The sequence below is a fragment of the Channa argus genome, chromosome 2 (genome assembly GCF_033026475.1).
Source record: "Channa argus isolate prfri chromosome 2, Channa argus male v1.0, whole genome shotgun sequence".
In the NCBI taxonomy this organism is placed as follows: Eukaryota; Metazoa; Chordata; class Actinopteri; order Anabantiformes; family Channidae; genus Channa; species Channa argus.
Window position 1 is genome coordinate 10,396,927 of NC_090198.1, and position 11,899 is coordinate 10,408,825.

The 11,899-nt window shown below is 38.1% G+C and overlaps 1 long non-coding RNA gene and 1 pseudogene across 1 annotated transcript; one reads left to right on the top strand and one right to left on the bottom strand.

The window, feature by feature from the left end:
- Window positions 1–125: 125 nt before the first annotated feature.
- On the top strand, window positions 126–2,727 carry LOC137113463 (uncharacterized). The gene is made up of 2 exons (XR_010912596.1): window positions 126–1,784; window positions 1,985–2,727. It is a non-coding gene; the product is annotated as an uncharacterized lncRNA (long non-coding RNA).
- Window positions 2,728–9,048: 6,321 nt separating this feature from the next.
- On the bottom strand, window positions 9,049–11,520 carry LOC137113395 (UDP-glucuronosyltransferase 2C1 pseudogene; annotated as a pseudogene).
- Window positions 11,521–11,899: the final 379 nt, after the last annotated feature.

An 11,899-nucleotide genomic window follows, 5' to 3' on the forward strand; every position in this document is an offset into this window, starting at 1 on the left:
TGCTGGTAGGACACCGTCGGCAGCAACGACAAGCTGCGCGTGCCCTATGCGCTCATGACCGGGGATAACGGACACACACACACACACACACACACACACAACAACGCACACAAATAACACGTAAGTAATTAAGGTTGTAAACTCAGGCAATTATTATGCGGTTCATCTGTCTTCCATCTTTGCATATGCGTTTTCCTACCTGCGAATACGCCTCAATTATCATGTGTTTTATTAGGTAACAGGTGCACATTTCCATCATCTGCCATTTGGAAGAAACTGTTCCTCCTCATACAATAAAATAATCAATAATAACCGACGGGATTCCCAGACCCTCTACTGCTTTATGTGTGTGCATATTAATCTTTATATTAATGTAACTTGTCAATTGTGCGAAAGACATTTAAAGTGTTACATTTTAAAACGTCGAGTGATGTATAGGTGAACTGAAAACGATGCAGACCCAGTTTTTTACCAGTCACGTTTCCAAGCCTGTTTCACAGAGCCTGAATGCTTGGTCTTGTCGGGTTTCATGTGAAGCTCTTTAGCTCACTGAGGTCACTTAAAAATTATGTCATCACATCAGTGGCCTGGGCGTTTTCAAAAGTGTATGTACCGCATCCCCTTCAAAGTTCAACACGGCCTTCTCTAAGCCTGAGTGCTTAACCTGTCCTGCGACATGGGCGACATCATGTGGCCACATGATGTTACCTGAAAAGAGTCAGCATGCACCTGATATTTTCAATGCCAAACTATTGAAACAAATAAACCAAAAACACCTGCACACTTGGTGCATTGATAACTATAAGATTTATAAGGTCAAATCTGTGACCTTTCTTTAGTTAAATGTCTTTTATTTTTATTTCAGCACCCCCCTCTTCTGTTTTAGTATTTGTGTACACTTGGGCATGTTTTTTTGATTCGTTAAGCTTCTTCCACCTTACCATTTCATATGTGCCTGTACAATTGTGCATGTGTTTTTGGTTGACCACTGCAAATGGCCAGAACGTGCTAAACAGGAGAACAAACTTCCCTCCACTTTACAGCCCTCCCCCCAGTGTGTCCCTGGAAGACCACATTTAAAATCTAACCCCACCTGAAACCTCACCCAGACCAATCAGCTGGAGAAATGTCAGAGCAGACAGCACACCCTCCTTTGTTCGAAACCAATCAGAGTGGAAGTGTGGCATTTTGCCCGAGGGGAAAACTTACCCCTGGATGCATTAATTACGCATCACTTAGCTGTTGCCAATGTGTTCACAACGGTGGAATCTCTTTTGGGCTTTTTACAAGACTTGTCTTCAATTTTCGGTCAATCTAGTATGGAAAGTAGACAACAATGGCTTACCAGGCTGAAAAATGAACTTAGCAACAGTCCCCTGGTATCAAATGTGGCTTTTGGCTTTATCCTCATGGGACTAGAGAAGCTGGTGGAGCTGGAGTTTGAGTGTCCTTGCAACCCTACATGGAACGGAGTGTTTTCATCAGCGTTCTTCATCATTCCTGCCGTCATGGCCTTCACCTTGATGCTGATCATTCAAGGCTGCAGATGTGATACATGGTGCAGGAAAACTGTTTCCCTCTCCAGTTTTGTTCCTGCTATCGTATGGCTGATTTTGTTGTTCCTCGATGGCCAATACTTTGCTTGTGCTATGACAGACTGGGAGGGTAGATTTGTACTAGTTGACAAGGCAGCTCCACAGAAGTGGTGTGAGCCAATTAGTGAGGGAGATGTCACCCCACAAGAGCTAATGCTCCGCTCCCAGCAGCTGTTTGTTTTTTCTCAGGTGAGTTTGTCATTTTCTATTTTACAGAAGATTTTGTAGAACACATGGATTGAAAACAGTTTGCCCTAAGAATAAACACTGTACACAGTATACAGTATCCTTTAAGTGATGTCATTTTTTAATATTCCTTATTTTACCCATAAAAACACCATTTGTTAAATTTGCTAAACAAAGTGTTGCTTTACTCCTTTGTACTCTAGGTTATAGGCATAATCCTCCTCATTTTCATCTGTGTGGGTCTCATAGTGTATGTAATCAGAGAAAGCTGCCAACAAGAGGTAGAGATGCAGGATGCAGATGTAGCAGAGCTCACTGTGCTCAGGATGAGCTCTCTACGGACCAGGACATCATGAGAATACTTAGACCGCCCGTCAGAGCTGCCCTGCTGGCATGGACACTTTGTAAAACCCTGAATAGACTTTACTACAAGTGCTGCTTAAAAATATGTTCTCCCCATTAAAAAAAATGGATAGTGGTGATAGGCTGCCATATGAAGGTGCTGTAAATATGGATGTAATTGAAAACAGAGTTTTTTTTAATCTGTATTTTCAGTGAATAGGTGCCTAGTGTTTGATTGTGCGATCACAATCTATTCAAGAACTGGATGAAAAGATCAGTGTCTCTTATCTTTCTTCAGTATATATGAATTTACAGCCAGTTAGCTTATCAAGGTGGTAAGTGGGGGCAGCTATCCTGGCTCTGGAAAAAAAGCATGCACCTGTTAGCTGAATTACCTATCAGCAATTCTGTTATACTGTATTTGTTAAGATCTGTTTTACCTTATTTGTACAAAAAATACCAAAATTCATTTGTTCAGGGTCTTTTGGATGCTTATGTATATGCTAAGATAAGCTAACTGGCTGTAGACTCCAGCCTTACCTTTGGCAAACAGATAGTAGAGTGATATTAATCACATTATCACTATTGGCAAAAAAAAAACAAATCCAACGCACATAAGTATTACTTTAAATTGCCATTTCAATATGTCAATTTTGAGGATCATTTGAAATATTTTTGTTTCTCCTCCTAAGTAGCAAATGACTTGTATGTAGGTTCTGATTCCCATCATAAGGATTCAGACTGAACTGGTGTACATAATGTTATACCTATGTAGCCACCAGACAAAATCCATGTAGTATCATGGCTGTAACCAGCCTAAAGGTAGATGTAGATGCAAAGTATGGTCAGTATTTTTTTTTTTATTGTTTTGTAATAAAAGAATATATTTATTTAAGTAAAAACCATCAGGGATGTTGTACAGTACAGTCATGTCATATTAGCATGTAAGTTTTTATTATTCTTCAGTCTTGGGAATCTGTGTAAAACATTTAGTAACACTGAGGATACTGCTTCTATTTAGTGGGCTTACTAAATGTCCCACATTTAGAACCTTACTGTAACTCATCCAAAATATGGGGCCTTATATATTATGATGAACATTCATCATAATATATGCTACAAATAGCACAGCATTTGAGAACACCCTTGGGCTCTACTGACAAAAAAATGATCTGTTGTTTTATTTTCAAACTGCAGCCTGGAGGTTCTCTGCAGGTCTTCTGAAGCAAACCCTTTTAAATAGTAGTTCAGTCCTGACTTGTATTTCTATATGATATTGCTCAAGTACCAGTTAAGCCTGTTAAGTGTAAAAAATGGGGCAGACCCTGCACATTCGTCCTGTGGGAGAGCTTATTGTAGACTTCCCATATAGGACGTTGTTTTTATCCAATCTGCTCCTCACTTGTGACACAGACACCCTGCTGTGTCATATTCATCGGAAAACAAATGTAAATTCACAACTGGGACTTAATAGAGTCTTAAAATACTTTATTTCCTTTCATAAGAAATAAATTGCTTCTATTTGTAAAACCCTGATGGTAAATTGGTTTTGCCCCGAGTAGCTTTTCTATCACTCTTATGACTACTTTGGAAGAGTTAATATCACCAGAGACATACTGTAATCCACATTCAAGGATTAAGGTATTTATTAAATATTTAAACAAAAAGGCAGCTGGCTGAAATACAACCTTTTGTCAAAGAACACAGCCTAGTTATATCTTTGAAACCCTGTTTGTCTAGAAGGGCTGAACCAGTTTTTCCTGTGTTACGTAGAGGCAAACAAGACACAATTTACTGCATATAGAGTCGTAAGTGTAAAACAGTGTAAAAATGAAGCCTTGATAAAACATAAGCAAAAACCTAAACAACTTGTGTCCATGTAGAAAAACCCATTCTTAGAATTCCAACATTCATCATCTAATATGTTACATTTTGTAAAGGATTACATAGCTATAGCATTAATTAAGCACAAGACAAGTCTCCTCTACACTGAAAATTGTGGAATTTTATTTGTATAAAAATAATCAATAAGACAATATCTTGCAGGTAAAAGACACACTTTAGGGTTTATATACAGCAAGGATTTAACCACATATAGGGGCCTGGTTTAAACCTGTTGTTTAGCTCTAATCTTTATGTGTGAAATCGGATATGTTCAAATCCCTACAGGCCTACACTTGCCTCAAGGCAAGATAAAATGTGAATCATCAATATTGTGCAATACATGTGCAAATGAAATATTTAAAATATGTCAAATCAAAACATATTGTGTACAAAATAAGAGTGAATTTGAAATGTGTTGAAAGCACCAACAGAAGAACAGTAACAACATTTTGAAAGTTTCATTCCCTCCCTTAGTGTTACTGTACATTTTGTAAAGATGAACTTCTCTGTGTAGAATTTGATTTTTTGGTTTTCAAATCTACAATATGACGTGTTTGTTAAGCTAAAATATTAGTTTTGTGAAATAACAATATTTTATTTCACAAGAAATAAATTCATTATTCACATTTAAATATGTTACATATTTTAACTTTGGGAAATATTCTTAGCATATTTGAGGTGTTGCTTTTAATTTGACTTAATTTCTGTTCAATCACAATGTCTCTTTTCATCTCAGACATGCAGTTTATAGCATTTAACCCATTATTGAGAAGGGTGCCCAGGAGAACAGGAACCAGAAATAGCACCACATTAAAGATACTAGGAAGCCCATTACTCTGTAGCAGTCTGAGCTGTACTTGTTCACAGCAAACCATCCAGAGGAGGGTGCTGTGCAGCAGCTTTGTTATTTAATGTCTTTAATAATTTTGCGGCCAGATTTAATTCAGCCAGATATTGTAAACACACAGGTGAGAAAGTACAGAGGAAATTCAGTTCAAATCTTATGCAGACACCAGCAACTAAACAGAACTACTGGGTTTTTTTCCTTTTTCAGAAGTTCAGACATTAAAGATTCACATTGTGACATATGTTTAAGTATAAATTACTAATTTCTATTTGCAAAGGGATATTATTTAAGTCAACAGTGCCAGGGGGTCGCCACAGTGGAACATGTTCCGCATGTTGATTTGGCAGGTGTTTTTATGCCGGATGCCCTTCCTGCCACAACCCTCCCTTTATTTCTTTTTATTTATTTATTTTGTCCAGTCTCAGGACTGGCACCAAGGTTGCTCTTGGTGGCTCGGTGGGGCCACACCTGGTGGGGTGGGATTTGAACCTGCTGCCTTCTGCATCCCAACCCAAATGCTCTACCACTGAGCCACCAGGCCCCTTAAAGTGATATTTTTAAATATCTTTCTAAACCTTTAGAAAATTACCGTAATGACTGAACAACTTCACCTGTTGGATCATAATGGGATCAACAAACCAAATCAGTTTTCTTTAATACATGTGTTCCAACAAACCTAGATATTTGCATTTCAGAAAGACCGGTTTAAAACACGTTTTCTTTAGTCTCACATTCTAATGAAGTATTTTAAAGGTCCTTTAAACAGTAGTACAACACACCAGATGAATTTCTGAAGTAATTTAGCGAAGGCTGTGACGATTTAATAAGAACTTCTCCAGAAGTTTGTATCAAATCTTCAAGGTAGGGAAAGGTTTTGCAGGTTCAGCCTGGAACCCTGCCATCAAAATAACATTAGGTAGGGTGGGGTGAGGGAATTAAAAACAAAATTCACACACATTAGCTAGAGTTCTACTGCTTTAAACAGGAGCCTACACCTGGGCCAATGTAGCACTTGGACAAGGCAAAATATTGTGGCCCAAATGCTTCTACACATGCTTCCTCATGGTGTAAAATACCGTGTTTTTAAATCTCCAAAGGAAAGAAGCCCATTTGAAGTTTGTTCTATTCTAAAAGTGAAAGCAGAGAGGGTGGAATAGGAAATGGGCCTCGTCAAGGACAGTCCATCGAGAGTTAAACACTAAAGGTAATCTAAGGTAATTCACTAGCATTACTCCTCTGTTTAGAAGGGCCTGTCAAAAGCACATCACGCAATTCGATGCAAAAAGTTTGCATGTCCTTATTTTGAAATGTCAAAAAGGGCAGTACAAAACAAATTTTTTCATCAACATAATATTTAAGGCACATTTAGATATTACAACTGTTGTTTCATTAGAACTTAATGAAAGTTCATTTATAATTAATAAGTCAAGATCACCATCACGTCACACACTTTCTTGTGTAATTCAAATAACTTGTCATTTAACTCCCTGTCTAAAGCTAAACGGGCCAAAACACAGCACATGCTTCATTTTATTTTTTTAACTTAAGAGACAAAGAGGTGGAAAACATCCTCTTTTTCACCACCAGCAACATCAACTGTGAACGCATTGTAATGTGGAGATATTTCACTGATGTACCAGCTGTCCGCACCCTGAATGACTGTGTGTCACCTTGAATGCAGCACCACCATATGACAACCGGATGAGAGATGATGGATGATGATGGAAGCTAAAAACATATTCAAATCCTTGTTGAATATGTTTTGACTGGCCTCGACTTGGAACAAAAAATGCTTTTAATTGCCAGGAGCTCTGCATTCTGTTACACTAATTTCTGTAAGCAATACTGCCTTAACAATAACTTTATTCAATCTGTATAAAGAACATGTTCATTTTTTTCCCTTTAAGACAACTCACAATTCCTGAACTTATACCAAATCCCAGGCACCTATGTTCCATTACCAACTCATAACTCCTGAAGATGTTAAGGAGACTGGTTTTTAGGGAGTCTTGCTGGCCTGACTTGTTTTTTATTCGTCACCCAAACACTAATATGTCCTACCTCCATCAGAGAACAAGCCAGAACTGCAATGTTATCCACAGCCGTTACTGCACAGCTGTTAAAAGTACGTTGTCTCCTTTGTAGTTTCAGAACTGTGCACAGACATGAGCACCACACCCTAAGAAATGAAATGTGACCATGTGGGTTTGAGCTAAATACTAAATCAACAAAACAAATATACAAAACAGTTTATCTGATTCATATATGTCCTTTGGATAACATTATATACTCATCATTTAGTACTGCCAAATAATAACTGTCAACATCAGTCCAAAGGTGGAAAACAATGATAGGGGTGGGGCGATGCTTCCATTTAATTGTTTACGTAACGCACGGAAACGAGCTACGATACGTCGCTAGCACGTCTCAAAGTTAACGGCGTCCCATTGTTCTGGAGACAGTAAAACTAGCCCACAAAAATATAAATATTTCTGTTCTGAAATCACAAGATGTAAATTCTTTTAGACCGATTAGCAAATAAGAAATGAACTTGTGTAGCAGCTTCTTCTCTATGAGTCTCATCGAGGCCGGAGCTCGGCCATTTTTTCCTGTCTGCAGAAGAGAGCGAGCAGACAGCTCAGGTAAAGTCAAAGTTAGTTCTTAAAAGCGCTACGCAAATGAACGATCTAGAAGATTACATTAAAAAAACACTTAAATTATTATAAACGCGGAGAAAAGCTTTAATTTCAGCCCTGCCCACGGTTCCCTATCCACTGTCGTGCGTTTACAACCAGCTTGTTGGCTAATCGCTAACTGCTATCAACACGTTAGCTTACATGCACCTATGGCTGGAAGTTACGTGAAGCTGTAAGTGCTGCACTTAATGCACTAGCTGTCCAACAGATTTCGGATGACACTGAGACAGACACACTCTGAAACTAGGCAGGACCCTGTAGCAGCGGTAGACTTCCCATCAGCAGCAGTGATAGACACTTATTTCATGTTTGTTCTTTTTAAACTTCACCCAGTTTATATTTGATTAAGCAGATATTTAGTCGATGTAGGGACTTTGCTGGTGTAGATATGGACGAATACATTCCCACTGAATTGTGATCATCCTTCGTGAAGTGATAATTTTTAGTTTTTGTTCAAACGGATTTGATTTGGTTTTCTAAGCTGTTTTTTTGTGCTGCTGTGTTGGACTGTGGTACAGACAGGATATTTTCTTATGTAGCCAGTCCTCACTGATCTACTTACTGGGATTCCAAAATAAAGAAAAAATAAATAAATAAATAAAGAAAAATAAATAAATCGTTTCATAACATGCAATAACTTAGCTAGATAATTAATTAATACCAATATCAGTCATATTCAAGGCTGGCTGGTATAACCATTTGTTATGCTCGTGTTTTTAGTAAATGAATTAATAAAAAACAGTTAATTATAACTATAGTGTAGATCAGGGGTCTCCAATCTTTTTTTTCCCGATAGCTACTTTTAGAAAAAAGAAAATGGCCGAGATCTGTTTTGTAACATTTCTTTTCATAGCTTATTTCAGCTCAAACTGATAATCATGTTTTCTGAACCTTAACAAAATGTTGGTGCCTACAAAGCACATTTTGCATTTAAACATAACAAAAAAATATCGTATTCGCGATTAATTTCATTTACAGCCTGGACGCGGGGAGGGGCCACTGCGCGAGGCATGGGTCGTCTGTGAGCGCTTTGGTAAGTGGGAGAGGCCTACGTCGAAAAGCGCGAAAATGACGTAGTTTCACGTCAGAGTCTCCAAAAGCCTTCAATAATTCCTGAAAAAGTCGTTAGTCGCTTTTTTGAAGAAAAAAAATAAAGACAAAATCGGTAGAAAGGTTTGCAGAGTGACCACTCAAATTTGACTAAAGTTATCCAATTTATTTTTCAATAACCCTCTGGCGAGCTACTTGGACGTGTTGGAAACCCCTGCTGTAGACTAAAAAAAATTACTGATAGATTAATTGACAAAAAAATAATCGTTAGGTGCGGCCCTACTATTTAACACTTTACCAACGTTTGTCTGTGAAAGATTGTGTGGAAACAGAAAAAAAAACCCTTCTCACTAAACAAAAAGTCCTTGTTTTTGTATTCCAGGACTTAAATGTACAATTAATCACAAGAATGTACATGATATAGAAAGTCAAACATGCCATTATTAAATGCAGGTATAAAAGAGTTTAATATCTCCGGCTCCAAAACATATAAACATACATCAGTGTAGTTCATAAAAACATTTCAACAATAAACATTTAAGTAATGAATATCATACAGTAAAATAACTATTAGAAAATATTGTCTATACCAAGTAAAAGACACTGCTTAACTTTCCAAATGTCCCATGAATATACCATTATTCATCTCCAAATGAAGAAAATCAATCAGAAAATTCATACATATATTTAATATGAAACATCTACATTTGCCTTGACTAGTCCCGTTTCAATTTAAGTTTATACATTGGAGAGTGTAAACAGCTAGCCGAGATAAAAATAATTAAAAACACGAACAGCGCAGCTGCTGCCAGGAACAGAACTACATCCACAGAGTAGTAGGAATACCAGGGCAGTCTGTAGGACTGACTTTTCAGATGTGCTGCACCTTTATGTCTCATGACAAACTCTATCCAGAAGAGAGCGTTATCCAGCGGCTCTATTGGCTGATCTCTATGCAGCCTGGAGAATCTCTGCATGTTCAGCCTGTAGGAGGGGTCATTTAGGACTTCCTGTATGGCCTTCAGGAAGTTGTTATCTTTGTCCACTGTTTTAATGTCTAGAAGCTTTGCCCCTCCTCTCTCCTTCAGTCGCAGCAGGTTGTCATATTGGTCAAAAAACATAGGTAAACCCACAATTGGCACTCCATGGTAAACAGCTTCTTGCACTCCATTAGTTCCTCCATGAGCTACAAAGAGCTTTGTCTTTGGATGTCCCAACAGGTCATTCTGTGGCATCCAGTCCACTATCAATGTGTTGTTGCCCAGAGTAGCTGGTCTGTTGCCTTTATGTCTCCAGATGACTTTCTGAGGTAGTTTGGCAAAAGCAGCAGCAATCTCATTTGTCATGTCAGCAGGAAGTTCACTCACAAATGTCCCCATTGACATGATGATGACTCCATCTTCCCCTGATCTTTGCACAAAGTCCTCCAAGTCCTGAGGCAGAGGTTTTGCAGGTTTACATTGGAAGCCTCCCATGTACACAACATTAGGCATGGTGGGACGTGGATACTCAAAGGCAAAGTCTACTCTCATCAGCCAAATGTCTGCATCAAGAATTAACTTGTTAAAATCATAATTAGGCCCAAGATATTTGTCACTTATTGGCTGGTATACTAGTTTACCTACCAGGTAGTTTTGTGATTGGGTTATCAGATGCAAAACCATGTTTTTAACTCTCTGAAGAAAAGACATCTTATCAGTGTTGCCAGACCCTTTTATAGGAATGTATGATATAGGAGAGGGAGCAATAGCAAGATGACCTTCACTGGCTATCACCCATCGAACATTGTAAACCAAAGGAAGATTCAAATATTTGGCCAAAATGACTCCAGCCCCCCAGCAGGGGTCAGTGAGTAACAGGTCAAACTTGCTGTCTTTCAATTTTCTCATCAGCTCCTGCTCATCTAGCACTGCTGATACAAATTCACCCACAATCCTGTGAATGTCAACTAACACAAAGAACATTCCTACAGTTATGTGGAGAAAACTCGATAAAGGAAGTGCTTCTCTTTCAAATTCAATGAAGTCAGAAAAGAAGTTTGTGTTTAACACCTTATCCAAGTACCTGTCCATTTGAACTGTGTAGGCAGTGTAATAAGAGGAGTTGTCCTTAATGTACCAGCTTTTGTTGGAGAGCACAATTGTTACATTGTGTCCTCTTGAATGCAGAGCTTGAAGTAGAATATCCATGTTTATCCAGTGGCTGCCTTCATTAGGCATGACCAAGATGTTTCCAGCTTTACAGACTCTGGGATCGAGGAAAAGCAGCAGCAGGAAAGCACTGTAGCAAAACAGCAGCTTCATCTGACATGAAAGCCATGAACAATTCATTAACAATAAATTTTTACATTTAAGATTAACTTAACAAGAAATTTACATTCTAACAGCTTGTCAATACTGCACAAATCTATTGATATAACTGTAACTTATTTATTGCTTTCAAGGTTCACTTCATACTGTACTGAATACCCCCATCACTCCATTGTTGCAAAAACATTTTCATCCTTTTTTTCCAACAGATCAAAGTTTTACATTACTTTGATAGTTTTATAACAATCAAACTTGTGGCTGATCTTAAGCTAAGAATACATTGAGGTATTTCATGTCTGTATAAATCAGGATTATATATCAATGCTTTTTGCAAAAGTACATCAACATGTATCATGCTTTACTCCAGTTTACTGCAGCACAGTACCACTTTTAAATTTTCCATTGACTATGCTTAAAAGTCTACTTAAAAGAACTATTTACATAGACTATACTAGTAAATTTATAATTTTTAATTTGTTTTTACTTACTGTAGTTTATCGAGGCTATTTTGTTATTCCACACAGCAGTGATCTCAAGTTGATAGACATCCACTTAGTGCCACATCTGTACAGGCTGGAAATCTAGAGTTTGCAGTTATGCAATCCACAGGGGAGGGGCTGAGCCACAGTTCAGGTTATACTTCCCCCTAAAGGATTAAACGCAACGGCTGGATTTGTCTCAAAACAACAATGCATTTATATACAATTAAAGAAACATATCTGAGAGCAAAACTTTGCTACTTGCAATAAAAAACAGTTTTGAGGGGTTTTTTTGCAAGTCAACGACTTTTGTAGATTAAAATCTTTTGCTTGTTCGTTCACGTTTTGCAAGGTTAGGTTTATGTGAGCATAATAAGGTGATCGATGAAGTTTCTACTGGTTGGTTTGACACCCATAATGCCCTCACTGTCAGCGCTCGATTGCACAGAAGGGAGACTTCCGTTTACCAGAGTAGCGCAAAACCCACTGACCTTTCCTAGCGGATAGGCCT